Here is a 14269-nt window from a genome sequence, read left to right on the forward strand (position 1 = left end):
TATTTAATCATTTCAGTTTGAAAGGCATATTTGTTGTCCATTTTAAGCACATTTCTTTCATTATCACTTTGTCACCCAAAAATAGTATTTTCTTGAGGGCTCATTTTTATTTAGCAAAAATGACCATAATGCCCTTTAAAAGTTGTGAAATCTTCTTTTGAATATTTTCAAATATCTAGAGCCACAGACTCAAAGATTTTTCAGAATGAGTTAACTTGTATTCATGTATCAGGCTACAATACGTTTGGAGAAGAAATAAAATAATGTGTATGGGCAGGTGGTGATTTCTTAATTGTAAAATTTGAAACCATTCAAACTATTCTGGCAAAACCTTTCCTGGGACTATTTTGTCCATTTTATTGAAAGCATTTTCTCATCTAATAATTCATTACTGCCTACTGAAGAGAGCTAACATATTTTTCTGGTTTCTCACTCTTCTTTGCATTGAGCTTTATGCTTGGAGAATGGCTTGACTCAATGACTTTTTTGATAGGTATTAAATATCACTGCATCCAGATGTAATGATAAACATAAGTGTTCTCAATTATATATAACAGTAGCAATTATCCATTTGGGTTCTGGAGAATTCTGAGAAACCGAGGAAAGTTAAGGTTGCTCTTCTCTGAAGAATGAATGTAAAAACAAACATTGGTGGGTTGGTGAGGTGTTTCAACTCCATGATGCCCAAAAATGGGCCACACTCTAAGGTTCAGTGTCCTAATCATAGTGGTTATCTATAGCTGTGTAACAACATGGCCATAAACTTAACACTTAGAACTACATACATTTTTTGTCTCATAGTTTCAGCTGGTAGGAGTCTGGGACCAGCTTCTGTCTTCTCTGCTTCAGAGCCTCACAAAGTTGCAATCAAGGTGTTGGCTGGGTTTGCAGTCTCATCTGAGGCTTGACTAGGATCTGCTCCCCAACTTGTGTGATTGTTGGTAGAATTCAGTTCCTCGCAGGGACTTGAAAGCCTTGTTTCTTGCCAGCTGTTGGCCAGAGGCTGCCCTGAGTACCTTCCCACTTGGCCCACTACATGGGCAGCTCATAACATAACATTATAGCTGGCTTTTTTAAAGCCAGCATGAAGAAAGAATCTTCTAAGAAGACCAGCTTACATTTTTTTTTTTCTTCAGCTATTGATGTATAATTAGCAAACAAAAATTATATATATTTAAGATGTAACACTTGATGTTTTGATATATGTATACATTGTGAAATGATCACCACAATCAAGTTAATTAACATTTTTATCATCTTACATAATTACCATTTTCTTTTTGTGTGTGTGGTGCAAATACTTAAGATCTACCTTCTTAGCAAATTTCAAGTACACAATACAGTTTTCTTAACTGCAGTCACCATACTATACATTAGATCTCCAGAACTCATTCATCTTGCATAAATGAAACTTTGACCAACATCTTTCTATTTCTCCCAGCCCCTAGCAACTGTCATTCTACTCTCTGCATCTTTGAGTATGACTATTTTAGATTCCTCATATAAGTGACATTATGCAGTATTTGTCTTTCTGTGTCTGCTCTGTTCTATTTAGCATAATGTCCTCCAGATTCATCCATGTTGTCACAAATGGCAGGATTTCCTTCTTTTTTAAGGCTCAATTACATTCCACTGTATATATAGAACAGATAGATAGATAGATAGATAGATAGATAGATAGATAGATAGATAGATAGATACATAGATACATAGATACATAGATACATAGATAGATACATCTGTTTGATAGAAGATAGATAGATCTCACATTTCCTTTATTCAGACATTTAGGTTGTTTCTATATCTTGGTTACTGTGAATAATGCTGCAATGAACATGGGAATAAAAAATATTCCTTTGAGATCCTGATTTCATTTCTTTTGGATATAAACCCAGAAGTGAGATTGCTGTATCATATGATAGCTATATTTTTAATTTCTTGAGAAATCTCCATACTGTTTTTCAGAGTGGTTGTACTAATACAGTCAACTGCACACTATGTACAACGGTTCACTTTTCTTCACATCCTTTATAACACTTCTGATCTTTTGTCTTTTTAGATAATACCCATTCAAACAATTCTTAAACATGCATGAGATTATCTTTTTTTTAATAAAAAATGATGGGTTACTACATATTACCTCACAGTTTTTTTTCAGGAAGCAGGTTGGGCTTATATTTGTTATTTTCAAAATGAAAAAAAAATGTATTATTTCCAAGCCATATAATCTGGTTGTTTCATGGATAAGATGATGACATTTATTAAATAATTTAAAAATCACATAATGCAGTAATTTAGGAATTGTTTTCCCAGCACCTATGTTGATTGAGGCACTTGGACAATAAATAAGTTATCAGTATTGGTAAGAAGAGGGAGGGTTTAATTCTGACTGAGGTGATCACAGAGGACTTCAAGAAGGTGATTTATAAAAGTTTTTTTGAAACTGTTAAAAAGTGTAAGAACATCTAGTCCAATAACTTCATTTTATAGATGTAAAGACTGTCACATATGCCCCCAAGTAATATATATATACAGCTCATAGTAAAGCTGGACATTAAATCCTAGTATGTGGATACTCTATTCTGTCCATTTTACTATGTTATTTCTGTCTTTAAGAATTTTCTAGGCAGAAGTGCGGGGTTTTACTTAACTCACGATTTAGAAATTAGGTGTGGAAAAGTCCTTTATCATAAATGATGGTCATTTATTCCTTTCATGGAGACTTTAAACTCCTTAATTTTGAAACAAGAGAAGTCTTTTCTGAGGCAAAATGAACAGAGATTTGGAGTAGAGGTACAGTTGCCTTAATGTGGGAATGGTACAAAATGGACTAGACACTGAAGGCATGAAAATTTGACATTTTTCTGGAAAGAAATTTGGCCAGAAAAACTTCAAACACTTTGACCTGTAATTTCTATAAAGAAGAAAAAAAATACCAACAAAGATTTATATACGTAAATGTTCACCGTAACATTATTTTTAAAGCAAAAACTGAGAATTATTTACATGTTTAAATAGGTAAAAATTTTATACCAAAAAGGATAAAAATATTATATTCATTATATTCTCAATTTTGTAAAATGTCAAGTGTAGAGGTATCTAGACGTAAAATCTCCAAAGTGACTATTTCTTAAGTTTTTTCCTATTTTTATACTTCCCACATTTTTAATACATCACTTTTAAAACCAAAAAGATACACATGTGTGTCTTTTTTTAAACTAGTGCTCACTTACCCATACTGTTTCTTTAGGATTACTAAATTATAAGATCATGATATCTATCTTAAATTGATAATCTTTTTTATTCTGAATCTCTATTTTGGGTTATGTGCATTCTGATATACTACAAGTAAAATGGTAATTTATCAGGTGTAATCATGCTATTCTAAATCTAGACTAGCCCAGTTGTGCTGTCATTTTGGCAATTTGCAGAATTACCACAAATTATAAAAATGAAATCCTAAACGTCCCAAAAGATTATTGGCTCAAATGAAGGCAGTTTTTATTTGGCTAAACTCTCCAAGATAAGTCATTAACATTTTTAAAAACTCCATAATTTATTATTCCTGATTAATGTCCATAAACTGGAAACTATGAAAAAATTCCTATATTTAAATAAAGAGTTTTTTTTGTCTTGTTTCCTTTTTCTCAGTTGTTTTTCTGGGACTAGGTGCTTGGAGACAAAGCTAACACGACAAGTGTTGACGTAAGAAACATCCAAACCTGTAGAGAATTTTTATGAGTTTATTTGAGCTAAACTGATGACATATGCTAGGGAGCAAATCTCAAATGCTCCAGAGCATAACAGTTTTGCAGTTTCTTTTGTGCATTTGAAATTCAGAAGAGAATGCAAGAAAGATTACAGAAGGTGGGAGAAAGCAAGGCAGAGATTGGATTACAGGATAGTTAACAAGATTGTGTGCTCTCTTGAGGGTGGTTATGGCTTATTTCAAAGGTGTGTTAACCTAGATGCACAGAAACAGTGGACAGGGCCTACTTAAGACAAAGATAAACCTTTTACTAAGGAAGTTATAGGCCTGGGGCATGACTACCCACCATGACCTTTCCAGTTGGAAATTTATGAACAGATCACCCTATGAAATACTTTTCATAGAACCCTGTTTTTATCCACACAAGACATTTTTAAATGTGACTTCAAACAGCTCCACTGTCTTATTGATAAACTGATATATAATTATTAAAACCATTTGAATTCAGTCTTCAGAATATAATAGTTCTTTCAGAAAAACTGGGAGACACTTTGAGAATAATGCATTTTGTCCATCATTTACCTTCATCTGTCATTTAAATACTGATTTTTCTTTTTCCCATGGGAAAAAAGGAAATTTTACCACTGTTTTAACATGCTGTCAAGGACGTCTCTATTGTCATTCCAGGAGTTATCTATGCAATTTCCTCCTGCCAGATAGGATAATACATTGACCTTCCTTATTCAGACAGAATAAAGTAGGTTATGATGGCACTACCCACCTCCTACATATAACTTCACTTTCTATCAGGAAAGAGACAAAAGAATCTTTGAGAATCAAAATCGTTTCTACTTCATTTCCTCAGTGTTCCTTTCAAGTGAATTTTGGAAACTGACTGAGGTTGAAAATTAATTAAGGTCTAAAGATTTGTAAACTTCCTCTCACGATCAACCCATTTGTAAGTTGTCTTGCTTAGTGATGAAAGAGAGAAGGGAAAAAGCCAGAAAGTATTTTCTGACATCTCAAAGACAGAATGTGTTTAACAGAGATACCCAGGAAATGTGGCAGTTCCAATATGCCTCTTCTTTTATTCCTCTTTAAGTAAGAATTTATTTTTCTTTAAGTAAGAAAATGTATATATTATGGAACGCTATAAAGGTATGGTTTCTAAGGGAATGTTCTGATTTTTGTGTGTGTTTTTGCTAAAATGGTTAAATTGTGTCTTACTTCTTCATAGTTTTTCACAAAGTTAAGAATTAGAGGATGTTGCCAAAGTTAGGAAGAAAGATTAAAGAATGTACAACGAATTATGTACACAGATTAAGTTAATGAATTCAATAAGAATGACCTCTGAGACATTAATAGGATCAATGCCTGCAGCCTGAGATGTGGTTTGACCAGGGGACAAGTTATGAAGTGTCATTGTTTAAAATTTAGTTAACAATCCCATTGAGGTCATTAAAATCCTTTAGTTATTTTAAGTTAAATTTTTAAGCAATTGCCCTTGCAGTTAAAAAAGAAGATTCATGGGTATGAAATGATGCATAAGACCCATTAGCAAAGCCCCCGTGTCCTTCATCTATTCATCTATCCATCATTTTATTGTCTTATTTATTCTGCAAAGTTTATTGTCAAGTGCCATGCCCTGTCCTACGCACTGAGAATATACAACCAAAAAAAGATATATTCCCTTCCATTAAGGGGGTTTAAGTTCTAATTAGCAAAATGGATTTGCAAGATAATAAATACAATCCTGTATTTTCAATAATATTTTTAAAGTATGTGCATCTCAGAGAGAAACAGAAAAATGGTAAATACTAATACAAAGAAAGAGAGTGGGTAAAGATTTCATGGAAGACATTTAAGCAGAAAACCATGGCAAACCTATACTAAAATGATATAAATTACTCTTACCTTGACTTCTTACCGGAAAAAAAAAAAAAAAGTTTAAAGAACTGGAGTTTAAAGAGATCAATGAACTTGCCTGAAATTGCTTACTGACTACAAATAGTGTCAGATTTTGAATCCAAGACATTCTCTCTCCAAAACCCATGTTCTTTCCACCGTACAACACAGCTCGTTTGCATGCTGCCTTGTCTGTGAGCCTATTATAAAGATTTCTCTCCTTCCGACTGCTTATTTGTTTTCAAGACCATTAGCATTCAAAGCATTTCTTCAGTTTTTGGACCCTCATTGTATTTAGATTCAATGAAGTGTAGAATTTTAGAATTGGAAGGGATATTTGAAACCATCAAATTCAACACTTCTTTTACGGTATAAAAATTAACAGTCCCAGAGACGTTAAGTGACTTGAACAAGGTCATAAAGCTAGTTAGTTGCAGAGTAGCTCCAGAACCACCTAGATTAGGCACCTTCCTTTATGCCTAAACAGTCCTTTCTCTAGGTGGTCAAAATACCTAGTGTCTATCTCCAATGGATAGTTCATTTCAGGGAAAGAACTGGCTTTCTTCTTTTTTATCATCAAAAAATGTTCTACCTGCGGTGGGTAGGAAGCCTAGAGGATATGAAATGAAAGGTGACAACAAAAAATAATAGCTCTCTACAGCAGAATAAAAGCAAAGGAATTGGGGTGTGAAAGAATAAGAAGAGAATTGAGAAAGCAGAGCACCCAAGTGGGAGCCCCAAATTATCTAGGTCATAGAGGATTTTTAGAAGCATAATTGGCATACTAACTTAGTTGCGTGGCTGCAAATTGGATCCTCTATGTCTTCTAAAAATACAGGAAAACTAAGTGTTTACTGCTTTGTAGTGTGAAAATGAAGGAAAAGAAATTACATTCCATTTCTGTGTTTACATTGCCAAATAAAAGAACTAATCCTGGTTTAGTAAGGAGAGACTAGACTCAAAAGCATTATGGCAAGACATGGTTGGTGGAAAGGGCCTGTGGCAGTAGGGGGATAGGGAATTTTACAATAGGAAAAACTCTGACAGTAACAGCTGCAAGAGTCTTATGGGATAGACACAAAGGGTTTTGTTTGTTTGTTTCTTTGTTTGTTTTTTGTAGGGAGGAAATAGCAAGTCTAGAAGGAACTAGGTGTGGGGAAGTGGGATGAAAGGGTGACCTGTTGAGATAGTGGACTGAGAATGTTGGACCCTCACACCAGGCTGTTCTCAGAAGGGGCTGTGTGCTGGCTCATATGAGGGTGGGTCAACATTCTGGGGTCTGAGGGGGAGGAGAAAAACTTAACCAGTGACTAACAAGCATTTTGCTTCCATTGATCACAGAGCATGAGTAGTTAAAATAATCATTTATGGGGCAAAGAATGGGATTTAGTTGGACTGTATCTGGCCTTATCATAGGTAAATGGGGGAGGGGGTGCTGGGGGGTTTGCATCCCTGAGCTTTATCTAAGTCATGAAGGGAAGTGTGGTTCCTTGCAGTCAATCATTTTCTAGAACACAAAAGGTGGGGATATTCCTTAAGCTTTACTCTTTTCCAGGAGCACAGGAATCAGGTGAAATTCAACACTCAACTTGGAGCAGAAAGAAGCACATATCTGTGACAGATGAGATGGAAATAAGAATTTGAAGTCACCAAGATGATACCTGAAGTCTCTAGATATGCAAAGAAATCCCGTGCAAGCTCCGTGGATTAAATCATCACGACTGAACGTCCTCCATTATAATAACGGAATATTCATCCACTCCCATGCCAACACTGGACAATAAGCTTCTTTTAGGTACATCATTTACCTTTCTTCTCTGTATCCCTAACACCTGACATCAAATAAGTGCCAAAATAAACTTGTGTTTTTAATGTCATTCTCTTAATGCGTTTCATTTTTAGAGAGAAAACACGGGGATTTTTATTGATCAAAGTGAAGACGAACTTAGTCTGTGGATGCCTTAGTCTGTGGATGCCTAAGGAGCACGTGGGTCCCTGCACCCCCGCCCCAAGCCAGGGTGAGGCTATGTGACTGGGGGAGGAGCTGCTGCTGAGCCAACTCAACTGCAGGAGCAATCAGAAGGGCCACAGGGGACTCAGCAGGAGAGTCCCCTGCTGAAAAAGGAGGGGCAATTCCAACACTCCCAGTGGAAATAAACCATGAACAGACTGAGATTCAAAACTCGATGAAATTAAAAAATTAAAGACATAATTGTAGGATGGAACACATTAACTACGGCTAGACATGGTTTATGTTTCCTAAGCTTATTGTTTAGTAGGACTGCAGATGACTCACTGACATTGATGCTGGGATTCTTGTCTATTAAAGGCTGTCCTTCCCAAGTACTGAATAAAAGAATTTCTTCTGATGGTACCAATCATTAATGAACAACAACCTATTTGGTCAACATGGGGGTGCCTGGAGCCTCTACCTTGGCTTGAATCAATCAGATCACAGTTACACAGGGAGCGCCTGTTAGGCCATATTTAAGCCAGGTACAGGAACCTTCTTATCTTAAAAGCTGTCTTGTCTTGGTTTGTACCTTGTGTTCTTACCTTTGTACCTTGCCAGCTTGTGTTTGCCTTAGACCTGGAGAAGCTGCCTAGAATGTAGAAACCATCTTATCCTGTCTTGCTTTGTACTTTGTTTGTCTCCTAGGGGCTTGTGATCAGAGAGTCTGGGAGGGCTTGGACAGTCGGAGGGAGGCTTGGGGGCCAGGGTGAGTGTGTGTGTGTGTGTGGGGGGGGGGGCTTAGGTCATGCCCTGAAACCCTTGGTTGCTAGAGACAATGCAATAGAAACCCCCTGAAGCACTGAACAGGGAACAACCTCGTTTACCCCCTCCTGTAAACTCCATACCCCGTTCTGCTCCGGGAGGTTATGGTCTTTTCTAGCTTGACCTCCCGCAGCTCAAACATGCCAAATAAATTCTAATAGACCAATTTTGGTCTCCTGAGGCTCATTCCTCTGATCATGCCTAACAATGCTCACAATTAGAATATAGCTTGGCCACCTGGTTCTAAATACACATTTGCACACTTGGTGGATATTTGTTGAGAAAAAGTGAAAAAGCAAGTTTCACAGCATTGTTGCTCAGAAATGGAAGTGAGTATGCCCTCACAATGGGATGATAGCCTGAATTGGGGTATTCTTTGTAGTGTTCAATAACTCTAGTCAGATTTTTAGCAGATTACACTAGCGTGAACTCAGTCTTCCTGTTGCCATGATCTAAGTCAAGGAACATCTGGAGGCCCCCAAAGTCCTTTCTTCTCTTTCATATCCCCTACTGTTTGGGGGATGAGAGGTAGAGAGGAGGAGAGAAGAACCTCAAAGGGGTATTTTAATTGAGAGGAAAACCCACAAAGGAAATGTTGTGAAGTGAAACAGCAAAAGCTATATGAAGTACAAGGAAATAAAATCAAGGGAGGAATTCATACTCTTATTGAGCTATGATATTATTTATCATACAGTTAGAATTTTCTAGTTATGTTAGTAGTTTATTTGTAGTTTAATTCCATTGTCAGAAAATAGAATACGAATTTCTTTCCCCCACCCCTTCTTCTGCCTCCCCCAGTATGGGGACAGAGTCCCAGAGAGCAGTTTCCAGACTCTTGGCCTCATGTGGAAAGGTGCTGGCTTGGGTAGTAGACGGCCATCAGCTGTGACTGGTTGGCCATTAGCTGTTAACCAGTTAGCCAATTAGCCACTGATATAACTGCTGTGGCTGTGTTGGTTGGTTGGCAGAGAGCTGGAAGGCAGACTGTGTCCCCTACTTTCTGTCTCTCACCCAGCCGCCAGCGAGACTGGGGTGCAGGAAGACCCCTTATTGGGGTACTGGCAGAAGTTTGCTCCCTGTATCTCCAACTCAGCTGCCAGCAAGAATATAGTCGCATGAACCCCCATCCATGGCTCCGTTGGTGTTCCTTTTTGGCCTCACCATATCCTGCATTCTTATGTGGAGAGTGGGACCAGAGTCCCTGCATAACACCCCCTCCAACCCTCTGGTTCTAGCCATTGTTTCTCAGTCTAGTTGTGTAGGACACACCTCCCTGGCCCATGCTGGTATTATGGGTCTTGCGCTCCCCTGGCTGAGGCAGTCGGTCACAATTCGTAGGTTGGCCGCTCCCAGTAGCTCAGGGCAGCTCTCACCAGCTGCTGGTCACTCACGCTGGCCACCAGCCGCTCATGGCAGTACACGGTAGCCCACAGCACACAGCAGCCCAAGGCAGCACATGCTGGCTGCTGGCCACTCACAGCAGCACATGGTAGCCTGCGGCAGCACTCAGCAGTATTCAGCAGTACTCAGCAGCGTGTGGCAGCTTACGCCAACCTCTGGCTGCTCACGGCAGCTCAGCTCCAGGGAGAGCTGTTGTTCACACTCTTAGCTGTAGAAGGTGCAACTCACTGGCCCATGTGGGAATCAAACAGGCGACCTCAGCATTAGGAGCACGGCATTCCAACCACCTGAGCACCGGGCCAGCCCGAATAATTTCTTTATGGTGAACACCTTGTCAATTTTGGTAAATATTTTATAGGCACTAGAAAAGAATGTTAATTGTATCATTATTGAGGGAAGTGCTCTATTAATGTCAATTAGGCCATCTTTATTAATTGTATTGTTCAGACCTTCTGTAACTTTACTAACTTATTTCCAACTTGTTCTAATAACAATTATTTATTTATTTATTTATTTTTATTATTGGGGAAGGGGAACAGAACTTTATGGGGGAAGAGTGTGTACTTCTGGGACTTTTCCAAGTCAAGTTGTTATCCCTTCAATCTTAGTTGTGGAGGGCGCCGCTCAGCTTCAGGTCCAGTTGTCATTGTTAGTTGCAAGGGGCGGAGCCCACCATCCCTGGCGGAAGAGCTCGCGCCCTAACCAGTTGAGCCATCCGTCCACCCCATAATAACAGTTGAATGGAGGGTATTAAAGCCTTCTATTATGCTGGAGGATTTGTGTATTTCTCTGTTTAGCCCTGTCATTTTTTGGATTGTTTTATATAATTTGAAGTTATTTTTAGTGTATAGATTTTGAAACTTCTCACAGTGTCCAATCAGACTAACTCTTTTATCATTTGAAATATATTTATCTTTTATATGTAAGTCTTCTTTGTCTGTTATTGGTAATGCTATAGTAGCTTTCTTTTTATTTGTATTTGCAAGATAATCTATTCACCCTTTTAATTTAAACCATTTGGGTTAGATATATTGTGGTAGCATGTATTTTATTTTATCTAGTCTGGTAATCTAATGTTCCTTTAATTTTTTTTAATTATTCTGTTTTTTTCTATCAAAAAGTTGGTTATACAGTCTTTCACCATTCTATTTTTCGTTACTGTAGAGATCAGAGCATACATCATTGTCTTCCTGATACTACTAGATAAATAATGTTTATGAATTTAAAACTTGATAAGGCATTGTGTACAGATCCAACTCATTTATATTAGCACACATAATTTACCACTTTTAGTGATCTTCATTTATATCTGCAGTTCAATTTTTCCATGTAGAATCATTTTCTGTTGCTGCTGAGTACTCTGAGATTTTGTTTGTCTTTAAATGTCCTTATTGCAATTTCATTGGGGTGAGAGAGTTTTTAGAATTCTAGTCTGCCAAATTTTTCTTGTAGCACTATAAAAATAAAATTTCATTGTTTCTAGATTCCATTATTTCTATTGAGAAGTCAGCTGTAAGTCTTTTTGTCACTTTTTTTATAATAATGTGTTTTTTTTTTGCTCTGGCTGCTTTTAAGAATTTATCTTTTCTTAGGTTTTTAATGGTTTCACTATAATGTTTATATACCGTGTTTCCCTGAAAATAAGACCTAGCCAGACCATCAGCTCTAATGCATCTTTTGGAGCAAAAATTAATATGAGACCCAGTCTTATTTTAATATAATATAAGACATGGTCTTCTTTTAATGTAAGACCTGGTCTTATATTAATTTTATATTAAAAACAGACTGGGTCTTATATTAATTTTTTTTCCAAAAGATGCATTAGAGCTGATGGTTCGGCTAGGTCTTCTTTTTGGGGAAACACAGTATGTGGGTTTTTTAAAAAATTTTATTTATTTATCCTGCTTGGATTACCTAAGCTTCTTAATTCTGTGTGATATTGTTACTGGAGAGTTGGCCCTCCTCAGCGCAATGTCCAGGTTCTTGGCCTCTCGAGCAAATAATTGAATGAGATACTGAGGTAAAGTTGTGAAAAAGCAGTTTATTCGTTTTCTTCTAGAAGCGGACCCAAGCAGTGGAGAGTGGCTCAAGGGCCATTGTTAGAAGAGAAAGTACACTCCAAAAGGTTTGGAGCAGGCCCCCAGCAAAGGCAAGGCTCAGAAAGGCATGGCTCATGCGAGGCTGGAGGTTTTATCTGGGATGGGCTGTTCCAATCCAGGTGTGGGACCACTAGATTGACATCTGTGATTGGCAAGGGTCTATTACCTTATCTGCGCATGTTCTCTGCAGTTTGAAATTGTTAACTACAAGCTGATTGGCCCTTCCCCCCCTACACCTGGGCTGATAGTTTTGGTGGGCTCTGCAGCTTGAATCTATCTGCCAGCTATTAAAGTTATTTCCTCTGGCTTTGTTATGGTCTCCGCCTTAATTCTCTCCACCGTGGCCATGTCCGGGACTGCCTATGTCATTTTCTATCTCAATATCTTTTATTAGTTTTGAAAAGTTCTCAATACTTATCTCTAAATACTTTTGATAAATCTGTATATTTTTCATTAAGCTGTTTTCCTTTTCACTAATTCTGTGCTCTTCTGTGTACACTTGATTATTATTCATAAATTTCATCTCTTTCACCTATTTTTTGAATATATTAGCCATGATTATGTTAAAGTCTTCATTCGCTTACTTTATTATTAGTATTTCATAGGTTGGTCAGTAAAGGAATGCATACGGTAAGGCAATTTAAGAAAATTTAAGAAAGTCTGTTTTATTAAGAGAAAGTCTGTCGGGCTGAGCAAAGATGGCTAAAGCCTGGGCTGCACGTGTAAAGGAGACTTGCACCCCGGAAGGACGGGCTGAGGAGGGTTTTATAGGGGCTGCATTGACAGGGTCATTGTTTGAACAGAACATGTTGACTGCCTGTGAGCCAGTAGCTGTTTTGTGGCATTTTCTGTTATTGCAAGTTTGGTTCTGTCTGCAGGTGTAGGCCAACAGACATTTTGTTGTTTTCTTGCAGACATTGTTCTGTCTGTAAGTCAAGGTCTCTGAGACCTAACGTTCAGAGACCTAATATTAAGTCAAGGTCTCTCACATTCAGAGACCTAGCAGTATCATTTTGGGGCCAACATCTGCTGTTTGTTTTTCCCTTGATTATTAGTCCTTTGTGTTTTTTTTAAACCTTTTCAAATATTTAGAATTTTTTATTCTTAATTTTTAATATAAAAGAACTGCAAAGAACACATACGGTTTAATATTCTGCCAAAGTAGAGTTTCTTTTGTTAGATAGATAGGGTGAAATGCTGATCATTTCCCGCTTATCAGGGATTTAGCTGTGCTAAAAGCTGCTTGGCAGATTTAGTAATGCTTAGGCTACATCTCTTTTGTCACAGAGCAGGACTTTTCCAAGCTTTCCTTGTGAGTATGGGAGGTATTTGACTCCTCAGCCACGAAAGACGACAGGGTTTTTCAAGTTTGCCCTTCTAAGCTATCCAACCCAACTCTCCAGTATCCCTTCCTTGAAGATAAAATCTGGCAAACTTCTGGTAAGGGAGACTGGCTGTACACTTGAGGCAGATCCCATATCTCTGTTTGGTCTTTGTTTCCTGAGCACTAAATGCCAACAGATTTTAATCATTTTTTAGAAATTTTCACCATAAATCTCCAGCATCACACACAGACCCAGAACTCAGAAAATATGCCATTAGTAAATCAGTCTTGCATTTGAGGTCCCTCAAGTTTCCAATTTGTCACTTCAGATCCACACAACTGTTTTTCTGGTCTCTCGTCCAGAAGTTGCCAAGTCTTTCATAGCAACACCCAGAATTTGCTAATGCCTTCATTAAAGAAATGGCTAGTAATCATGAGCTTCATTTTGGATGGATTCTTGCTTTTCTGGAACTGTGGTTCATCTAGTCCTCATTTTTTCCATAGTTTTCTAATGCCTTTAAAACATAATTTTGTAATTTTCTGGCTTTTTCTAGTTGTTTCAGTGGGAAGTTAGCCATTCACCACCTACTACATTTATTTAAAAGCTGAAGTCTCAGTAAATATTAAAATAATTCTTGTTGCCATTTGACATCTTGTAACACATACAGTTTCTGGCTCATTAATTATATTTTTATATATTGTTCTGTTACTTAATGTGTGTCAGTCTTATTTCCTTGGAAATTACAAATGATGAGGGGAGAAATGTTTTATACCTCGAATAGACCTATCGTAGTACTGAACATAGTATCATTAAAAGACAATTTGAAACATCTGATAGGTGAAAACGTCTATGGGACATGATAAATATTCATCATAATCACAGTTCTTCTAGCTTTATCTTTATAAGTCCTTATCTGCTCCTTATATCCAGTTATCTATTCACACATATACTGTCTCTCTCTCTGACTCCTGCAAATTGTCTTTATAAAATTCTGCTCAAGGACTGATAGAGTAACCATATATGAAACAAATCTACAGCTTTTGCAAATATGCTT

The 14269-nt window shown here is 37.4% G+C and overlaps 1 long non-coding RNA gene across 1 annotated transcript in view; it reads left to right on the forward strand.

The window, feature by feature from the left end:
* LOC141568776 (uncharacterized) overlaps positions 1-7445 on the forward strand; it is a 156485-nt gene extending 149040 nt beyond the window's left edge. Inside the window, exon 4 of the long non-coding RNA XR_012491965.2 lies at positions 7170-7445. This is a non-coding gene — a long non-coding RNA (uncharacterized LOC141568776). The remainder of the gene's footprint in view (positions 1-7169) is intronic.
* Positions 7446-14269: the final 6824 nt, after the last annotated feature.

Source organism: Rhinolophus sinicus, chromosome 1, assembly GCF_057876585.1.
Source record: "Rhinolophus sinicus isolate RSI-liver-muscle chromosome 1, RSI-T2T, whole genome shotgun sequence".
Taxonomy (NCBI): domain Eukaryota; kingdom Metazoa; phylum Chordata; class Mammalia; order Chiroptera; family Rhinolophidae; genus Rhinolophus; species Rhinolophus sinicus.